The 20,405-nt window shown below is 47.6% G+C and overlaps 1 non-coding gene across 1 annotated transcript; it reads right to left on the reverse strand.

The window, feature by feature from the left end:
* Positions 1-17,294: 17,294 nt before the first annotated feature.
* On the reverse strand, positions 17,295-17,366 carry TRNAE-UUC (transfer RNA glutamic acid (anticodon UUC)). The gene has a single exon. It is a non-coding gene; the product is annotated as a tRNA-Glu (tRNA).
* Positions 17,367-20,405: the final 3,039 nt, after the last annotated feature.

The raw sequence follows: 20,405 nt of genomic DNA on the forward strand, positions 1-20,405 counted from the left end.
CTTGAGGTGCACCTCTGTCCTTCTCAGGCGCACAGCCGCCCCACCCCAATAGTGCATCATGGTGCGTTCGATACCTAGTAGTTTCACGTGGAATGAATAATTAATTGCCTGCCTCTGATTTAATATCTCCGGAGCTTACATTCTAGTATTTCTAGATTTAGACTCCACAGCAGACCTGCTTTATAGTTAATTCCAAATGGTTGATGGTGGAAGCAGGAAGCGGTATTCTGACCAGGTAACTTACCTGGTAAGGTAATTAGGTAAATTACCTGGTAGGTGCTGCATTCTGACGAAGACATCAAACTTGTTACACATATGTTTTATGGCACTTGTATGATTTATTATCACTGGGCTTTATATTCTTGCTAAGGAGAAATTTTCATTGGTCCGTTTATCAAAATCTACAGTTTGCTGTGCAAAGACCTGGCAGAGAAACTCTCAATTTCTAATTGATTTTCCTCCCTAGGCCAGTTACAAAGGAAAACCATCACCGTAAGCACAAGGCATTTTGCCATCATTTCCTCTAGTCACCTGTAGCAGAGATGCTGCTTCCGGATACATCTTTTCCTCCTCTTTCATGGTTGTACAATTTTTAGTTGGGGTGTGGCCACCCAGTTCAAGACCACATTTCCCAGACTCCTTCGCACTGAGGTACGTCCATGGACAAAGTTCTGGCCCGTGGGATATGACTGGAGAATATGTGTGCACCTTCTTCATGGTGAGCTTGAAAGCTGAGTGCCTTCCCCTTCTTTTCCTCTTCTGGCTTAAGTGTGGACGTGATAGTCCGATGAAGGCAATGTCCAAAATGGCAGAACAATGAGGAAAAGGAAAGTGGATCAATGACATCCTAGCTGCTGTGCAGCCCTGCATCAAAGTTCAGAATTTCGTTTAATTGACTGTTAGTTGGGATCTTGTTCCAAAAGATGGCTGATAGCCTCACAGCTTCCTTCCTTCCCCACTAAGAAAGTCAGCAGTAACACCCCCCACCCCCGTTTGGTCAAACCAAGGTTAAGAGGGGGCGTGCCCACACTGGGCAGTAAAATCAGTGGAAATGCTTAGCTTTAAGCCAGTACCTGCTGGGACATGTTTTCCTCAGCTTCCTTGGCCACCCAAGCTTCTCTTTTACTTCCCATCCTTGGCCTTCTCCTAGCTCCTTCCAAGCTGGATTTTGCCCATGGACACCGATCAGGTGGCACAGCATGATCTGAAGAAAGGACATTTTGAGAGACCCTGAGCAGACTTAGCTCCTGCCAGCAGTGTTTTTTTTCATTCCCAGATGGACTCACCCCATTCCCTTTCCTCAGCTTTCCCTGAGGTGTTATTTACTGCAAGACAGAAGCACAGTTCCTTCTGCCTTAGAGAGGTCTCCAGAACTGGTGATCTGAGCCTGTCCCTGTGGATCGTTTTCAGGTTATCAGAGACCCCTCGAACATTAAGACTATTTACTGATATCAAAGTGCTTTCAAATCATCTCCATTTCCCTTCCCTCGTTTACCCTTTGTTGAAAATAGATAATCGTACTGTCCACAAGTGCTCTAAATGGAAGCAGCCAAGGAAGAAGGTGGGGCGAGTTAACGTAGTCACACAACACATGTATCTTGAGCACCACCTGCTCAGGTGCCACCCCAGGCACTGCGATACATCTGCGAGCAAGACAGATAAGGGGCTGCCTCGCGGAGCTCCCATTTTAGTGGAGGACAAACAAGGAAGAAGAGGTGGCACAGGAAGGAGGGAGAGAGGAGAAGGGGGGAAGAAGGGAGAGATGAGAAATTAAACAATTCTGTATTGTGATGGAAGCGCTATGAGGAAAATACCAGGGGAATGGGGCAGGCAGGTCTCTGTTGGGAGATTCTGAGCTGAGGTCTGAATGACACCAAGCCAGTGGTGAGGATACCAATCTAGAGAAGGGTCCCGGGAGAGGAAACAGCAGGTGCCAGGGCTCTGGGGTGGGAACACCCAGATGTGCTGAGGGGTAAAGGGAAGACCCCCATGACTCCCGTGACATGAAGGAGGAGAAGCCTTGAGATGGACTCAGCACAAGGTCCTTCCAGTCCCACGAAAGTTCATGCATGGAGCTGGAAATGTGTGCCTGGAGGTCAGGAAAAGAGATGAGAAGCTTAATCTTAACTAATGTCCTTCCTGAGGAGAGAGGAGCTTAAGAAATCTCTGGAAATCTGGCTTCTGCTGAGCCCGATCTCCTCTAGAGAGCATTCTGCCTGTGTTCACACTTGTGTGACCAGTGCCTATGGCCACGATGGTAATATTGATAATGGACAGTCTCGCTCAGCTTTGGTGTTAAACGTGTCCCGGGTGGCTCAGTCAGTTGAGCTCAGTCAGTTGAGCTTCTGCCTTCTGCTCAGGTCATGATCGCGAAGTCCCAGGATCGAGTCCCGCATCGGGCTCCCTGCTCAGCAGGGAGTCTGCTTCTCCCCTCTGCCCTTCACCCCACTTGTGCTCTCTCTTTCTCTCTCTCAAATAAATAAAATCTTAAAAAAAAAATGCATCTTCTCCCACCTTCTCTAAAATATGTACCTTCTAGCCAAGCAGAAAGTAAAGCTTCTTCTACTAAGCCTGAATACTTAATAGAACAACTCATTCTAAAAGCAGAGCCTTGAGTCTAAAACAAAAGATTCTTGCTTTGAAACCCTTTCTTTCCTGCGTTTATGACATTGCAGCCCCGACGGCCTAATCTCAGCCTTGACTGACCCAAAATAGAGGTTCTGATCAGGCCTCTGGGATGACTGAGATGAGCTCATGTGACTCAATTTATATATTTGGGCCTCAGTTTTATCATTGAAATGAACATAAATACTTTAGAGACTAACGTCAGCTCATTGGCAAGTAGACTCTAGAATCTACCTTTTCTCTTTTTCGGTAAATCATGAGGACTTCTGCCTCTCTCTGTGGCATACCTCCCATGGTGGGTCTGTGGTTAGTGATTTATTCATTGCCTGGGCAGCCGAAGGGGATACCATGATGGACAGGATGGCCATAGAGCCCGCCTTCAAGACACTAAGTCTGGTAGGGAACACAGATACCGAGCGAGTAATTTCTGGAGTAAGCACCATACAAGAGAGACTCAGGTCCCTTTGGAAACAACCATCCACAATGACCAGGCCTGGGCTTGGAGAAATCAACTCTCCTTGAAGGTCTCATCCGTGTTAAGAAATTTATTCTATCCTCTGCAGATTGTGTTGCTTCGTGATGAATTGAAAAAACTATAGAAGCAACTAGTTTTGCTTTCTCTCACTTGCCGGCAGTACACAGTCTCCTGAATCATGGCCCCGCCCCATCTTTCTCTAAATACACTTCGGAGCATGTAACAGAAAGTGATGTGGTATGGTGGAAAGACCCAGCATTTGGCCCAAGATGATCTGGGCTCAAATCCCAGCTTTGCCTCTGAGAAGTCCCCACACACTCTGAGGATAATAACTCCTCCCCCACCCCCACTACCACCGCCTACTACCCCGCAGGATTATTATGAGGATCCATGTGATCATTTACATGAAAATGCTTTGCAAACTACAGAGCATTATTCTCATGTCAGCTGCTATTTCACAAGTCTTAGCATATTCTGGACTTCAGTTTTCCTGACACTAATATACAGATTCCTGCTATTCTTTTGTGACACCCTTCATTACATGCCCCTCCTTCTGTCTTTTGTTTGTGTTCATTTAAAATCCGAGCTATGGTGGCTTTCCCTCTACACCACGTTCGCTGGCTGCTTTCGCCTTTTCTTTCTTGTGATTTTTTTGTAATGGTACAGATAGGATGTTATTTAAAGGTTCATAACCTTCCTGGGTCCTTTTAAGTCACCCTCAAATCCAAACCCCCCAGACATCCCCCCATTCTGTCCTACTAACTTGGAAAATCAGAAAACTCCTTTTAACCCAGATCAAAATTGCCTCTCTCAGCCTGGTACCAAGGAAGGATCAGCATACCCCTCAGCTTTTCCATGAAATCTACCCCATTTGGTGGTGACCCCGGAAGAACTATTATGGAAGCTTCGAGGACCAGAATTTCATCGAGAGTCTGATAGGGCAGCTCAGACAACCCAGTAGCTGTTAATCTGGGGACATCCCAAAGTTGTCTTGGGCCTCCCAGACACACCTCCCCATAGACCTCATCAAACCCAGAAGCTGGGCTTCTGTTTGCTGGCCCGCCACTTTAGACCACTGCCTCAGCCTCCCAGGCAGTTGGAGGCAGGATGGGAGCCAGGTGGAAGCCAACTCACACCCGGTCTAGGAGGCAGGCCATTTCTCCTAGCACCCCCCAAAGGCAGCTCAAGCGTGAGCTTCCCTTCTTTGTCCAGGCAGTCCACCACTGACCCTGGGGGCAATAGCCAGCAGCGTTATCACCGTCTCTGTTCCTGACAATCACAGGGGGCTTTGCACCGGGTCACTTGGAGTCAAAGCAGGAGAGTCATAATCCTCCACTCGGGAAGGTCCAGCGGTTGCCAGGTAACACGGTGGGCAGAGATTGGGGTGAGCTGCGGAAGGCAAGCGAGGAGAGGCTGTGGATTAATCCAGAGTTTAAGTACAAACAGGTGAAAACTCAAGCCCACGGAAAGGAAATGAACATCACTTTTTCCCCCTTCAGTGGAAGAGGTCACTGGGTAACCAGTGGACTCAACTTCTTCATTGGAAGTGTCTTGCTGCCAATGACAGTGACCAGGGAAGCCAGCGGGATGGACGACCAAACCCCAGGTTGTTACCGTGAGGACAGGGGGCAGCTTGATGATGGCAGCCTGCACACTGCTATGGACGAAGCCCCTTCCACACTGCGTCCACAGCCTGCCTCTCTGGCCGAGGCAGTGTGGGCCCTGGAAACACACACGAAGAGACATACGCGGAGGGTATCCCATTAAAAAGGATACAGACCTTGAGTGAAGAACCGAAGCACGGAGGGGCTGTGGTCACACCCCAGCTCTCAGCCTCTGACCTCTGCTTTACCAGGTGACAGCACCTTTCTCTGGAGTGACTTAGGAGCAATCCCGGGAGAGTGTGCATGTGTTTTCAAACAAAGACACTGGAGCCCTTCAGTTCCTGCCCAGGACCCAGTCTTCTTTCCTTTTTTAGCCTTCTTCAATCAATCTACCCATCTTCCGTAGTCATTCCCAAGTGTCACCAAATCCTCCGTGTCAGAAACAACTACTGTTTGCTTGAAACACAGGTTCGTTTATATGTGGGAATATGACACATCTTAGAAACAGCAAGATCAAGAAGCATTCTAAAAACTAAGCACTGGCAAGAAAACAAAATGTAACTTTATATTGTCCAAAACACTCAACCGGGAAATACCCTCCTTCCCACTTGCTGCAATCAGAGCCCTTAATGCACCTCATCTTTCTAATTCTGAGTACTGTTTAAAAATGTGTGCCCTTTAAGTCCCGGCAATTAAAGCCTGGAGTGTCTGTTGTTGTTTTGGTGACGACTGCAGAACTGTTTAAGGATTTCTTGGAGTTGTTTAAGGGTGGCCTTATTTTCTTTTTCCTTCTCTCTCTCTCTTTTCTTGGGGGGTGGGGGGTGTGCAGTGAGGTGGGGTGGGGTATGGAAATATTGACCCATGAGGATTTACTTAAATCCTCCTTGGTTATAGGCCTCCAAAGACAAAGCCATATCCATGGCAACCACAGGCGACCCAGCAGAAGAGAGAGCACATGAGACACAGAGCATAATAGCTCTGTTGACTGATGACTAAGGTCTCGAAAGCACTACTGTACATTCCAACTCCCGGCTCAGGGCAGGACTCCAGACCCAGCAATCTATAATCAGAGACACGGAGAGGAAAAGAAGCCCTTTGCCCAGCCCTCAAATATTCCTCCTCCTTGGGAGGGAGGACTGTACCCCTTCTCTCGAGCCTCCAGACAGATGATCCTGCGGGAAAGGAAATGGTGGGCAACCTGAGAAGGAGGCAGAGGTAGGGCAAGCCGTGGGGGTGGGGTGGGGGCCGCACCTGCCAGAGCCCTCATGGCCCTTGGGGCTTCCCCACCCAGCTGGGCATGTTCTGAGGCAGTCCCTATAGGAACAGCCTCGTGCAGAGCCTACCTCCAGCGGTAGAGGCGCGTACAGCAGACCCGGGCCCTACAACAGCCCAGGTCACACTGGAGCTTAGTTCACAACGAAGTGTCTTGTGATTTACCCTCTGACCCCCTTCTTGCACCAACATGCCTAATTCCATCCGTCCTTCTCATGTGCTAAGAAAAATCTGGTAAGCACACCAACCCGAGTAAGGGTGGTGGGCACTAAGCACTTCCCCCATTTCTGACACATGAGCACAAAACAAGAACTCACACAGCTCTCACCAAACTCCTGCATGAGAATAATCACGCCCCGGGCTCAGCAAGAGCTCTCAGGCGGTAGTCGCACTGTCCCTCCGAAAAGTACGCGCACCAGCATAGAAAGAACTCTGATCCAAAGTGCTTTCATTTAAACCTAAGACACACCGGAGCCCTCCACGGGAAGATTCCAGTTGCCTGGATCTGGGAGGAGTGGGAGCAGTGGAAGGTGGCGAGCAGCACAAAGGGCAGCTATCAACAGTGCCCGTATTCCCCAGGGTCTCCCAGCAAACGAGAAAGGCCAGCCCGATGGCATCGAAACTGCAGGAAGCTTCCACAGAGGAGAAGAGGGGACAAAGCAAGGCCTTCCTTGGCAGCCACTTGGGGCGTTTATCTGTTTTCTATGCTGGGCTTCTACCTACACATTCATTTGAAATTTTTTTTTTAAGTTCCAGCAGTGAGGGACGCCTGGGTGGCTCAGTCGGTTAAGAGTCTGCCTTCAGCTCGGGCCATGTTCCAGGGTCCTGGGGTGGCGTCCCGCGTCGGGCTTGAGCCTGCTTCTCCCTCTGCCTGCCACCCTCCCTGCTTGTGTGTGCTCTCTCTGACAAATGAATAAAATCTTTTTAAAAATTTTTTAAAAAATAATAAAGTTCCAGCAGTTAAAATGGTTTGAAAATCATAGCTCTGGAGACCAGAGAAGGGGGTGGAGAGCAGGAGGAAAAAGAAGACTAAGAATCTGGGAGCGCCTCCTGGGCACTCTATGTGTTCATTTAGCCATCCGCATGTTGACCTTACCACATAGGCGCTGCGTTTTCTATTGCTTTTCAGATGAAGAACTAGGATTTAAAGAAAATACAGAATTTGCCCCTAAGGTCACACATCGGCAGAATCGATTCTGCATCTGTCAAAGTTGAAGTTGTGCTCCCAGGGCTGCTTGATTCCCCACCCCTCCCGCCCCCCAGCTTTATTTCTCTGTAAACCTAGTAGCTATTTGTCTCTGCTTTCAGATGACAAAGGTTACGCGGTCTGGGACAGCTTTGCCAAGAAATTCAAAATATTTGGGGACCACTAACGTCCCAGCAGGCCCCGAGTTGAAGCAGTCACTGTGACCGAACCTTGGAGGCCGGATTGATTCTAAATTCCGAAAGCTCCAGCCTGAAAAGTGGGGCCCTGTTTCTTGTCAGAGTGTCCCGGGGACTCTTTGTTTTAGATCCCAGTGATCTGAAGATGAGTAGGCTGCTCCATTTTTACCATCACAGAGAGAGAACTTCGTAGAATTGCTAGGAAAGAGAGCCAGCTCTCTACGTCGTCCGGGGAATTTTCCAGTGTGTTCTTGCCAGAGAGGGAGCCTGAGCTCCCGTTACAGGGTGAAGTGAAAGGGATTTGCCAAGCACTCCATTCAGAGCTGTGTGCCGGGGCAACCATTCGCTGTGGGGGACCAGCTTTTGTGCTTCCAAAAGGCTCGTGGAAGTAGCCAAGGTTCCCTGACCAGAAATGTTGGCTTTTGCAAAGTTTTGGCTGGTCGAGAATCTTGCCCGAAAAGGTTTGGTCTAGCTTCAGCGTCCAGGGCAGGCAGAACCAGTGAAGCAACATTGTCCCGAGGGCAAGGCCTTCTGCTTTGGCATCTGGTTGCTCAGGTCATTTTACTCGTCAGTGGCTGGTGGCCCAAGCAGAGTCTGGTGCACGAATTCATGACATGAACTTAAGAAAGAATCCTCCGTTGGCTGCACACTTGATCCCTCAGAGTTGTTGCACTTGTTTGACCCAACTCAGCCCTGGGCATCGGGCAAGTCAGTGGTGAGGAAAGGAACTCGAGTGTCCACACTGGAATTCAGCTGCAACGCCAGGAACAGACATCTACACCAAGCCATCCAAAAGTCAACAACAACAACAACAACAACAAAACAAAAAATAACCCCACACCACCAACGCTAGCAAAGTCTCTTCCGCCAACCTGACCCCAAAAAGTGTTCAAGGAAAATACAAGTGTTGCTTCCTTGGTCTGGTGGTGGAAAGGTAGAACCCGAGTTTTTCACTTCCGGTGTCTCTGCCCGCACTCTGCCCTCTACTTGTAAGCCGGTTACCCTTCACTCACCAGCATCCACATTTACCCCTGGGTCACGGATCTGGAGATGATGGCAGACTTGCAATCAGTGCGTTAAATCTACATAATCCCCTGGCTCCTTATGTTTATCCTTCTCACTTCTTTTAACTGTTCTTTTTTTTTTAAGATTTATTTATTTATTTATTTGAGAGAGAGAGTATGAGCAGGGCGAGGGGCATAGGGAGAAAGATAACCCCCCCCCCCCCCCCCCCCCCCACTGAGCAGGGACCCTGGGATCCTGACCTGAGCCGAAGGCAAATGCTTAACCAACTGAGCCACCCAGGCGCCCTTCTTTAAACTTTTTATTTTGACATAGACTCACCAGAAGTTGCAAAACATTTCAAATTGAATCGTAATTTACCTAAGGGAAGAGCTGTAGACTTACTTGCTCTGTCTCCCTTTCCTAGAAGTCTCTTGGCCCTGTGGCGGACACCACCTGAGCAAAGGAGTAATTGGATAGGAGACCGGAAATTTATGAAACCTTGGGGTCTAACTTTCTTGGAAGCAGAATGACTTTCTCTGTATATATGCATATGCATAGAGGTATATTTATATCATGTCATCAGAAGATCAAATTTAAAAGGTAGAGAGCTCTCTTGAAATATCCAAGTTTTTCATTATGTTTTTATCATTGCGGAGCCTCATAGGGAATGAATTCTATTTTCGCTTTTTATTGTCGTATTTGTAACACCTGACATGGAACTCTTTACAGCTTGTGAAAATACCAGTTGTTTCTGCTAACCCTCAGATAAGAACTCAAATAGAAATTCATTTTGATAAATCTCCCCAGGGCCTTCCACATCCAGCGAAGGAGTAATGGATCAAAACTCAACCTGAAAATAATTTTAAAAGGAAAAAACGGCTTTGATTTTCATTTGCAACAGAGCAATAAGGCAGGCAAGGCAGCGCCCTGACAAGAGGAAGTTACCAGATGAAGAAAATCTAACGAGATCCAAGTTGTGCGCTTAAACAGTCCTTAAACTCTTGAGAAGAGCCTCTCGTGAAGGGTTACCAGATAATTGGTTTACTCAAAGACTCACATACGACTCACCGGGCATTTACTGTGTGAGGCCTAGGACATCCAGGTTTTGTTTCTGGATGAGAAGATGGACTGCCCACCCCACCCTGGTGGAGGGCATGGGGGGCTGGTGTAGCGGGGCCTGGAGCCTTGTCCCTTCACTGCCTGCACTGCCCACTGAAGGGGTCAGCCCGGAGCCCCGAGTCTGGAAGGCAAGAAGAGCAAGTAAAGGCTGACAGAAGGTTGGACGGCCCTGAACTCTCCTTGTGCTGGGGGGGGCAGGGTGGGCTGAAAGCCCAAGAAAGGACCTTTCCTAACACTCAACATAGACTCCCAAGATGTATAGATATATTTCAGGGAAAAATGTTTGTGACTATAAAAGCAATATATACTCATTTCAAAGAAGTTAGAAAGTTAAAATAAGCATAAAAGGACAAAATCACTTGGAATTCTACCATCCAGAAATAGCCACTGTTAACTTTTTAGTATATTTCTTTCCAGTTTTTATGTGTGTGTTTACTTATATAAACATATTAATATGGGATACAAAGTTGGACCCACACTACAGTTTGGGATCCTGCTTTCTTCTGCATCCTAAAATAATCTTGACTGTAAATAACACCAGCTGTACAATATTCCATCATATGGATATAGCATTTGTTCATTCATTCTCCTATTTTTATCATTTTATTGTTTCCCACATTTTTAATGATAGACGATGCTGTAAGGAAAAATATCCTTGCTCATAAATCTATCCTTGTTCATAAACCTATTTCTTTGCTCTTCTCTGATTCTTCCCTCGAAGTTGATTTCTGGAAGTAGAATTACCAGGTGAAAGGAAGAACCATGTTTTTGGCTCTTGCTGTGTATTATATGCTAAGCGGCATTGCGTGAAATTTGCACAACTCACCTTTCCTGTGTGTCCCACAATCACACACAAAGCATGTGCAAGAAGCTATGTGCCAACACGAACGTGCCCAACTTACAAAATATTTAGTGGCACAGAGGCTTTGACCGATTCCTCACATAGTGTAGCAAGATCAGAAGGGACGAGGAAATTTGCAAGACTTATAAAAAATAACCTAACAAGGACCCCAGAGCCTCTGTCAGCTCATGTAGTACCTTGGTGCAAATTAGGAAAGTCACATCTCCCTCAAGACACTTTGCTGCCATTTGCCAGAAAATCATCATCCGAAACATCAAATCTATGCTGGCTGCAATGGGACCAGAGGCCCGTGGAGCTGTGCAAGGCACCATTGGTGCTCCTGAGAGGTCTGTCATGGCAGGACAACTACGCAACAGAACCCCAGCCACGTTCCCATGCACACGCTCCTCCATCTCCTCCCTTCCTACCACCGGCCGCCTGCAACAGCCGCCTGCCCCCCGCCCCATCTGCAAGAAAACCCCTCAGTCTCCTATTTGCCTGAAAATGACAGTTGCCCCCTAGGTGTCTGCTAGGTGTCTGGAACCCCCTCGATGGCCTGCGCTCTTAGGTTGCTCCATTTAGAGGTCCCGGCCTTGAATTTGTCAGAGGAGACAAATCTCATTCTCTCTGCCCCACTTCTCTATCTCTCTGGGGATGCTTATCATCTTGGGGTTGTCAACAAATCATCCCTTCCCTTCACACCCCACCGCTGAGCTGTTGCCAGCTCCTGATTATTCCTCCTTTCCTTCCCTCCTCGCGCCACTCTCTCTGCCTCCCTTGAATCCATTAACCCCAATCAGGACATTAACAAGCACAGGTTATGGAAAATTACTCCGGCTTCTGATAACTGTCAGGTTCACCGTCTCCACCTCCACTCAATGAACACATTTGATGCTTACAAAATCTCCTACCTTCCTCTCCATTCCCCCACTTCCAATTTGTCTATATTAGAGCTTAGAATGGAAAACAGCACTAGACCAGAAAGCACCAAGAGGCAAGAAATAAATGGTGGGGGTCACTGCCTTTGGCAGATAGACTCGCTAAGTTTATACACAGTGAGAAGGTCAGGGTGGAAGGTGATGCACCCAGACTCCTGCAGATGTCAGCCAACATAGCCAAGACCCACTGGGGGTGGCAGTACGGGGCAGGGGGAGCTCCCCAGGTCCACTCTCAAATGCTGCCAGATCTGGACAAATTCCTTATAAGACCTCCATTTTCCACATGCAATTCTGTAACTTTTGCTTTTGAGCTTCCAGTGGAAATCCTAATGCAGCTGACGTTCCTCAAACTAACCTGGGGTTCTGATGAAGCATCAAACACACCCCAAGGGCCCACTGTTTCCATTTTAAAATCAGAGCCCGGGGCTGTGAGGCAGCCAGCCAAAGAGCGTGGGCCTCGGAGAAAGACTGCTATTCCCCACAGCCCCTCCAAACCCCTCTTTTTGGAGCTTTCCCCTTGGGAAGTCTGGAGAGAAGCTGGGAGGGCGGCCAGAGCCAGGGTGAGCTGCTGTCCCGAGCACTTACCCATGTTTTGGCAGTTTGTGGCAATAACCAATCCTCTCTCCTCTACATCTAATGAGGAGAAAATTAGAAAAAAAAAAAAATAATGCATAGTAAAGAATTTGAAACTGCCCGGAAAGAGGTCTGGCCTTTGCCCTCAGCCTCTGGGAAGTAATCTATGTCATACCTGATAGAGTAGCTTTCCTTAAGGACAGGTGTTGGACACATCTGATAGTTTTAGGGGCGAGCTGGCCATGTCAGAAAGACCATGTGACTTAGGGTCAGGGCTCTGGGTCGCTTGTTATCAGTCAACCTAGAAACTGAGTTCAACCACATGGGTGATCGATCAATCATGCCTACATAATAAAGCCCCAATAAAAACTAAGATGAGCTTCTCTGGTGGGCAATAGTCAATGCATATTGTCACATACCAATACTGGGAGGGTAATGCATCCTGATTCCATGGAGAGAGAAGGCAATGGAAGTTTGGCATTTGGAACACCCCCAGACTCTGCCCTCTGTATTTCTTCCTTTGAATGATTTCATTCTGCATCCTTACCTGTAATAAACCATAACCATGAGTACTACAGCTTTCAGTGAGTTCTGTGGGTCCTTCTAGCACAGCATCAAACCTGAGGGTGGTTTTGGCAAGCCCCTCAAACTTGCAGTTGGTGTCCAAAGTGAGGGCAGTCTTGGCAACTGTGCCTTCAAACTCTGCAGTTTGGTTAACTTTGGGCAAATGGGCTGAAAGCAAAGTATAATGTGATCTAGGTTACCCCAAAAGGAAACTTTATTTTATGACAAAGTTGCCAAATTCTGAAAATGAGGTTATGAAGCCATCTCACAAGACCTGCCAAAACATTCTCCTCTTCCTACAAAAGTGTGGTTAGTGCCGACCACAAGCAGAGGGCCAGGCCAGAAGATTCTCAAAGGCCCTCGAATCCAGGGAGTCTCATCCTGGGGTGGAACTGTCTCCATGCTTAACCCTCCAGAGGTTTCCCATCACACTGAGAATGAAATCCAAGTTTCTTAGCTGATGTGTGTGTGTGATTCCCCAACTAAACTGTCAATCTAGATCAGTGCGGGCACATCATAGGCACACTATAAATGTTGGCTGAATAAATGAATGGCTCGAATAAAGGGAATATAAAAATGTTTATTTTTTCAGCAAGATTTTATTTCTGGCTTACCTTTTCATTATTATTTTTTTATTGGGATATAACTCACATACCATAAAATTCAGTCTTTCACAACTGAGAGGTTTCTCGTACATTCACAAAATGGTGCGACCATCATCACTATTTAATTTATCTGGCTTACTTCGAATCCCTGTTCCTCCTTCCTCTCCACCGTGGGATTCTGATGAGGGCTGCCAACCACAACACCCCATGCGCATCAACCATCAGGAGGGCATGGGCCCCAGATGAGGCTGAATTCCTCCCCAGCACTTTCCAACAGAAACTAAGAAAGGCCTTCCGTCTTGGCTGGGGAAGCTGTGCGGAATGAACATGGAGCTGGCAGGGCCCAGATCCCTTGCCGTGTGGAAGCAGCTGGCCCGTGAGAGATGAGAATAAATCTGACAGAGAGAGAGAGAGAGAGAGAACACCGGGCTGGTGGTTCTTGAGGCCAATCCCACTACCTCCACTTCCCACAGTTCGGTTACATAAGCTAATGATTCCCTTGGGCCCTACCTAGTTCCAGTGACTTTCTGTAACTTGGAGTCTAAGGTGTTCCTCAGGACAATACAGTCCTTGTCCAGCTCACACCTTCCCTCAACACACATTTATTAAGTATTTACTGTGTGCAGGGCACTGGCTTTGGAGCACATAATCTTGGGGCGCCATGGCAGGTGTGGGGAATGCAATGAGAGAGAAACGTGCAGAGCCAAGCATGTCACCTGTCAGTGGGGAAGGCAGACCTTTGGAGGAAAGGACATCTAAGGTAAGACTTGAAGTTAGAGAGGAATATGTATCAGAAGGCGGGTACACAGGACACTAAGGGGAATCAGAAGAGGTTCCCAGTGGCAGGAAAGGTAGGGGAAGCTCTGAGAAGGACATGACATTTGAAGTAAGCCTTAAAGGATGCGCAAGACACAGATTAATTTAGAGAAAGGGCACAAGAGCATTTCACAGAGGAAACACGGAGTGAAGGCAGATACAGGACCCAGGGAGAAATTAACAGGAATCTGTGATGCACAGAGGGAAGAGGTAGCAATTAGGCTGCAAAGGTGGGTTGGGAGCTCACAGTAGGCGAAGCCCCACAGGTGTAGGCCCAGGGCAGCAGCGTGCTCAGCTCTAAGCTATGTGACAAGCAACGGAATATGAGATGAAGAGATGGGTGAGTTGGGGACAGAGAAACCAGTTCGGTGCCTATTCCGACCAGTCCACGGAGCAAGACGATCTGACCCAGCAGCAGGGGAAATCGATGCCAACATACGTGGGCACCACTGAAAAGGTAGAAATGATCAGATGTAACGTTGTGATAGGAAGTAGAGGAGAAAGAGGAAGCAGACATGATAACCACGGTGATGCTCGCACTAAGGGTGAGGGCCACCGGTGGCCACTGGCCCCGCCCTGGGCCAAGCCCTTTGCGTGCACTTTCAGATCGCACCTCCACAACACCATGACGCGGGTCCCATTATTACCCCCCTTCTAGAGTCCAGGAAACTGAGGAACCGATGAAGTAATTTGCATCAACACCACCTGAATGACGCTTGAAGGAATCAAGCAGAGGCTTGGGAAAAGACGAGGTCATTTTTGCACAGAGTGTAAGTTGACCATCTGGGGGAAGCCCAGCCTTGAACTTCGGTTTGTTGTGTCCTTGCCAGACAGCAATAGCCTACGTCTTCTTCACGAGTACACAACAAAGGGCAAAATCCTAGGGTTTCTTAAATCGGGATACGTTATCTTGACCGCTCCCCCCATCCACTGTGCCTGTCACTCTGTGACAGAAGGAAATGAGATTTATCCGATAAGCTTTGTTTTTCACAAAGCTATGTGCCATGATTACCCAGGACCCTGTGGTCTTCCAGGTGTTTGCAAATTGATTTTTTGATTATTTGTTCCAGTGATTTTCCAAGTATTCAGTGTTTTTCCAAGTTATTCAGCTTTACAATGTGGGTGAGTTAAATTTTGTATTTGCCGTCCCTTTCCTGTATTAATATGAAGTTTTAATGTTGTGATTATTTAAGATACTTTTTGCATGCAGCCTATATCTCTGAGGGAACATACTTACAAATCTCTAGGACTATAAATACACACGTGGATGGGCACACAGCAATCTTCATGCACACTCCCTCAGACTTTATGACCACATGCAAAAATGGAAGCATATCGAGAACTTGTGACTAGTTCAAATATCCCAAATAAAGATCCTCACTGTCTAGAAATGTTTATATGGTGAATTAAAAAAAAAACCTCAAAATTTGTTATGACTATGTTCATGTAGCTATTCGGTGAACACTGACCAAAAGCCAGATACAACAAAATTTTAAAATTCATGTTTTCTGTACCCAAGCCCCTTCCCTGAAGCCAGGATTTGGACAGAGTGGTATCTGGCCAGGGCACCATGCAGAGACTTCATTTTTTTGGGTAAATCGAAAGTCCAATACCAAGGAATCAGAGGAATAAAATCCCAGACCCATGACTTCATGACTAAAATGAGGGGCTTAATTAAATAACTGCTAAGTATCTTTGCAGCTCAAATAGTCATTGAATCTAAAGACTGATTATGAGAATGATTAATAAAAATTATGGCAAAATGTTTTGCAAAAATGCAAGGCTATGAGAATGCCGAATATAACTCAACCATTTCCCCCAAAAGTTAAACTCTTTCATTTTATTAAGCATGTCTTTAGAAATATCTACTATGCTCTGAGCCTCAAGTATCATAGGCATCTAAAGAAAGCTTCTGTCAAATCCGTGAGCCCCAAAATCTATTTTATGAAAATGAATTATTCATAGGTTGAGTACATTTGACAGCCTTCATGTGAATAGAACTCACCTGCTAGATAAAAGCAAATTTTGAAAGAAACAAATAAACAAAAAAAACCACAACTCCTCACTGGCAGCCCGCTCCATCAGCGACCCTCCCTCCCCTTCTCCATTTAGACCCAGGAGCCCCAGGACTGACTGCATTATTCTTTGTTTCCCTAAACTCTAAATAAACCTGCAATAGTCCCTTTATTAAATTCTCTGCTAAGACTCTGTCATCAGTTTCCTACTGGGCCCCTGGCTGTTAGAGGCATAATAATATTATCTAATAACAAAATAAGAATTAAATTGAAAAAGGTACGTAAAGCATTTAGCCTGCTTCATAGCAAGTGCTCAATAAATATTACCCATTATTATGATGATTGAGCTTTTTATCTTCTTATCAGTTCTGTCCTACTTGATTCCATAAATGCAGAATATCGGCGGATGATAAATTTCTCCTCCAAGCCCTTTATTAGGAATTTTGAATAAATGTATATTTTCCACCGAGTAATTTTCTCATGAAGGATGACATTTGGTTTTGCGACCCTTAGAATCCCAAAGGACTTTTAAAGGAGAGCAAATTTCAAAGTCACAGGGACACCAAGTCTTTTTCACGGTCATGTCTTAGTGTTGGTGGCAGTCTGGGAACAGGGGAAGCTTCCAAAAATTCAACACCAGTGGGAAAGGAGTGTGGCTTCTGAACGCCTTGAGGATTTTCTTAATGGCAAATGTTTGGAGCGATAAGCAAGATAAACGATTACAGCCGAGGAAACACTTCTTGGGGTAACAGTTGAAAGCCGTCTTGTGACACATCGACGCTAAAATTCCTAATTCTAGTTCAGCCTATCATGAGTTCCAGAAGTTTTAAAAACAGAATGTGTCAAATACATGTTAGGGCTGGAGAAGGATGTGGTGTTCTCTGCCCTTGCCTCGCTCCTCGATAGTTACAATAATCGACGTTTCCCTTCTTCCCTCCCCCTCCCCACAGAACGAGTTTAGTGAGCTCTCCCGATGGCTGACCCCACAGACCGGACGCGGAGCTACTCTGCCCTTAATAATACGTCTTTTCTGGCAATCTTGCTGTCCTCAATAAAATGGCTTTAGGCAACTTAAAAGCCTTATAATGTCCCCACATGCGTCTTTTCTTTTTCTTTCAAAGAAGGGCACTGTTCAGTCACCCGCTCCATAGCCACAGAACAAGGAGCAATTACAGCAGTAGTACCAGCCGAACATGTATTTTAGCACCGAACCCACCTTCTTCACTCGGATTCAATCCCCTATTTCGAAAAGCTAACTTGCTCACTGTCGGAGCTACTGCTTTTTCGCCTGCTTCCGCCAGCGGTGCCTGCTTTGGGGAGGGAGGCCCGGATTTTCTTCAGGGCCAAGATTCCCTGCCGCTCTGAAATTGGGTTATAGGTTTTTCTAAAAACACCAGCCTCTGGTTAAGAAGCCGAGGACGGCCTGAATTGGCTTTTCTTTTTCCTAAAAGTTTTGGTGTTCCCACACCGGGAGTCGAACCCGGGCCGCCTGGGTGAAAACCAGGAATCCTAACCGCTAGACCATGTGGGAGACAACGAGTATCGTTGCAAGCCTCGGTAAATTGAGTCGTTCTCAGCGGCCTCCGCCCGCCGCCTCCCCCGCCCTCCGGCGTCAGACCTGCTTCTGCGCCTGCGGGGATCCTGTGGCGCCCTTAACCCCTTCCGGGCCCCCGCTCTGCTCCGCTCCTTGCCAAGAGCCGCGGAATCTTTCCACCCTCGCGTCCTTTCTGAGCTCATCCAGTCCCCTGGTTCTAGACACCACGTCTCCACCCGAGTAGATTGGATGAGTCATTGTTCCTAATTCCGCACAGGAAGTCCCGCAGAGTGCGAAAGGACTGGTGTTTGAGGGTTAGACTCGGGAAGAAGAAACCGGTGCCGTGGGGAGTCTCACGCCGCCACAGCGGAGGCCAGCCTGGAGCGGGTGTCCCAGCCGCGGAGCAGCCGCTCGGAGCCCGCCGCGCCCGGCCTCCGCCCCGCCGGGGCCTCCGCGTCGGCACCCGCTGCGCGCCGGCACCCCCGGGGCCCGGCTGTGCCCGCCGGCCGCCCCGCGTCGCCTCGCCGCGCGGCTGGCGCTGGGCCTGGCCCTCGCCCCCGACCCCGCCCGGCCCGGGAAAGTTTCTCTTTCTTCTCCAGAAACGAGAACGGGGGCTGCCTGGAAGCCCGCAGCATTCCAGGTTCTGTTGACTCAACGGCAAAAGGCAGGATCTATGTCACCCAAAGTAGGCGATGGTGGTCTGTAAAAGTAGCTTATAAACCTGGAGCGAGCCCCTCCTGCAAGCAGTCTTGGTTGGTGGAAATTCTTTGTGGTTTCCAAACCCGTCCTGGGGTTGAAGGAACATTTCATTGGGAGCAGTTTATGCCTTAGCGATCTACTGTTTGGATTAGGCAAGTACAAAGAGTCAGTTATTCAGGATGGCCAGGGTGGGGAGAGCTATGGTTCTGGTGTCCTCGTTGTGGCTTAGGCTACGCAGAAGTTGTTTTTCCAAAAGGCGGACACTTGGGAGTGCATTGAAAAACCCACTCCCCACTTGCCAAAGGAACGGTGCAGGTCCTGGCTCCCTCCCCCCCCCCCCCACTAACTGAGGCCCTCTAAGGCTTCAATTGTGACATTCAGCAGCAAGAGGGGAGGGGCGACCAGAGACCCGAAATAGAAACTATTCTGCCTAGCATTTATTAACCCAGATGAAGCTCCCTCACAGGGAATGAGGGATACCCCAACATCTCTGGAACTTCATGAAGCTCCGAATAAAACTAGAACCTACTGACTGCAAATCTATATGGGCATTAGACACATTCAAATATGTCTGCTCACTTAATCCTCACATTATACCTGTGAGATAGGTCTTATCCCAGTCTTTGGTGGTTCTTCCTGTACTGTCTTTGCATCTTTGAACAGTTTCATTGGTTTGTTTTTTAATCAGTGAGACAGTTGTCTTCCTTTTGGGGACATCTGGGAACACTAAAGAAAAGTCTCCAAAACAAGCCTCATTAATTACAGAATACATCCTGTGGTTCTCAGTTAAGGGCCATGATTTCTCAAGTACCTTTCAGTTCTGTATTTCCATTTGATGATAATCTTTTTATTTTTTTTCTAATTTATTTATTGGAGAGTGAGAGAGTGAGCACGAGCAGGGAGAGGGGCAGAGGGAGAGGGAGAAGCAGAATCCCCGCTCAGTGGGGAGCCAGACGGATGTGGAGCTCCATCCCAGGACCCCGAGATCATGACCCTAGCCTAAGGCAGATGCTTAACCGACTGAGCCACCCAGGGGCCCCGATGATAATCTTTTTAAAAAGTAACTTGCAAGTTCTTAAGATAAAAGTTCCCAGTGTAACCCATACATTGAACAGGCACCATCTTTAGGATATAACCAAAATGCGATTTTATTTTTGTCACTTTCTGTCCCCAAACTGAAATCTCCACCTGCCACTGGGTGAAAACTTGGGCAGTAATGGAAAGCCCTATGAGCACTTTAATAAAGCGCAGTGCAGGACAATATGCTTTTCAACAAATCAATCTTCATTTCTAAATAGTTCTGCCCCTCCATCTCAGCTGGAGCATGATTTCAGGCTAGGAACGCTGGTGGGCTTCTTCCCACTCTGTGTTCAGTGACATCACGTGGGCAGTCTGTAGCCGGGGATGGCCACGCTGGCAGGGTTACCCCCACAGGAATAGGCAAATGCTGCAAGGCATGGCTTTTTACCTCAGGAGCTGGTGTGCTGCTTAAAAAACAGTGGTGCACTGGTTAAATATTTACCCACAGAACACTGGGCCAAGGTCTACTTGTCAAGGGAACAGGGTGTGATCCACTTCTGATTTCACTTTCTTTGGCCTTCTTCCTTTTGAGACTCCCAGGCCCTCCAAGATCTGAGTGTAGGGAGGGCAAGAGAGTGGGGAAGTGAAAGTTCCTACCGGACTGGGACTATGTCAAAAGTTGGCTTCCTGCTTTCTGGGCCTGAATGTGTTCTAGAGCTGACTCTCTTTCTCAGTGGTTCTCCGTGGCTTCACCCGAGGCTTCCGTGCTTGGGGTCCTTAGACAGGGTTCCAGCCGGGAGGCCAGCCGTGTTCTCCCAGTGGGGGTCTTTCACCACTGGTCCCAGGATCACCAGTGGCAGAGTTTAACTGCAGATTCCCAACCCCACCCAGAACTTCGACACGAGAACTTCTGGGAGCGGGGGCCTGGGAGACTGAATTTTAACAAGCCCCCCCCTCCCGCCCCCGCAATGATTCTAATGCCACTAGAGTTTGAGAAACAATGACATAACTGTAAGTTCCCTAAAACTGTAAGTCTCTACAAGACGATGATCCCTAAAAGTCCATCATTTCCCTTTCCTGCTCAAAAACCTGAAAGAAAGAAAAAAAAAAAAAAAGGCTTGGAGTTGCCTATTGAGTATGTGAAAAGTGAAATGAAATGGGGTCACTTACGTCGAGGGGTTTTAAAATGGAGCCAGGAGGCCATTAAGGAGATGGGCTTTATGCACATCCTCATTGGTGGAACCACACACTTTTGAACCGAGCCAAACTGCAAATATTCCAAGGGCTGAGCCCCAACACCCACAAAACTTGCTACCA

The sequence above is a fragment of the Callorhinus ursinus genome, unplaced genomic scaffold (assembly GCF_003265705.2).
Source record: "Callorhinus ursinus isolate GAN/ISIS: 27379988/994484 unplaced genomic scaffold, GSC_fseal_2.0 scaffold7, whole genome shotgun sequence".
Taxonomy (NCBI): domain Eukaryota; kingdom Metazoa; phylum Chordata; class Mammalia; order Carnivora; family Otariidae; genus Callorhinus; species Callorhinus ursinus.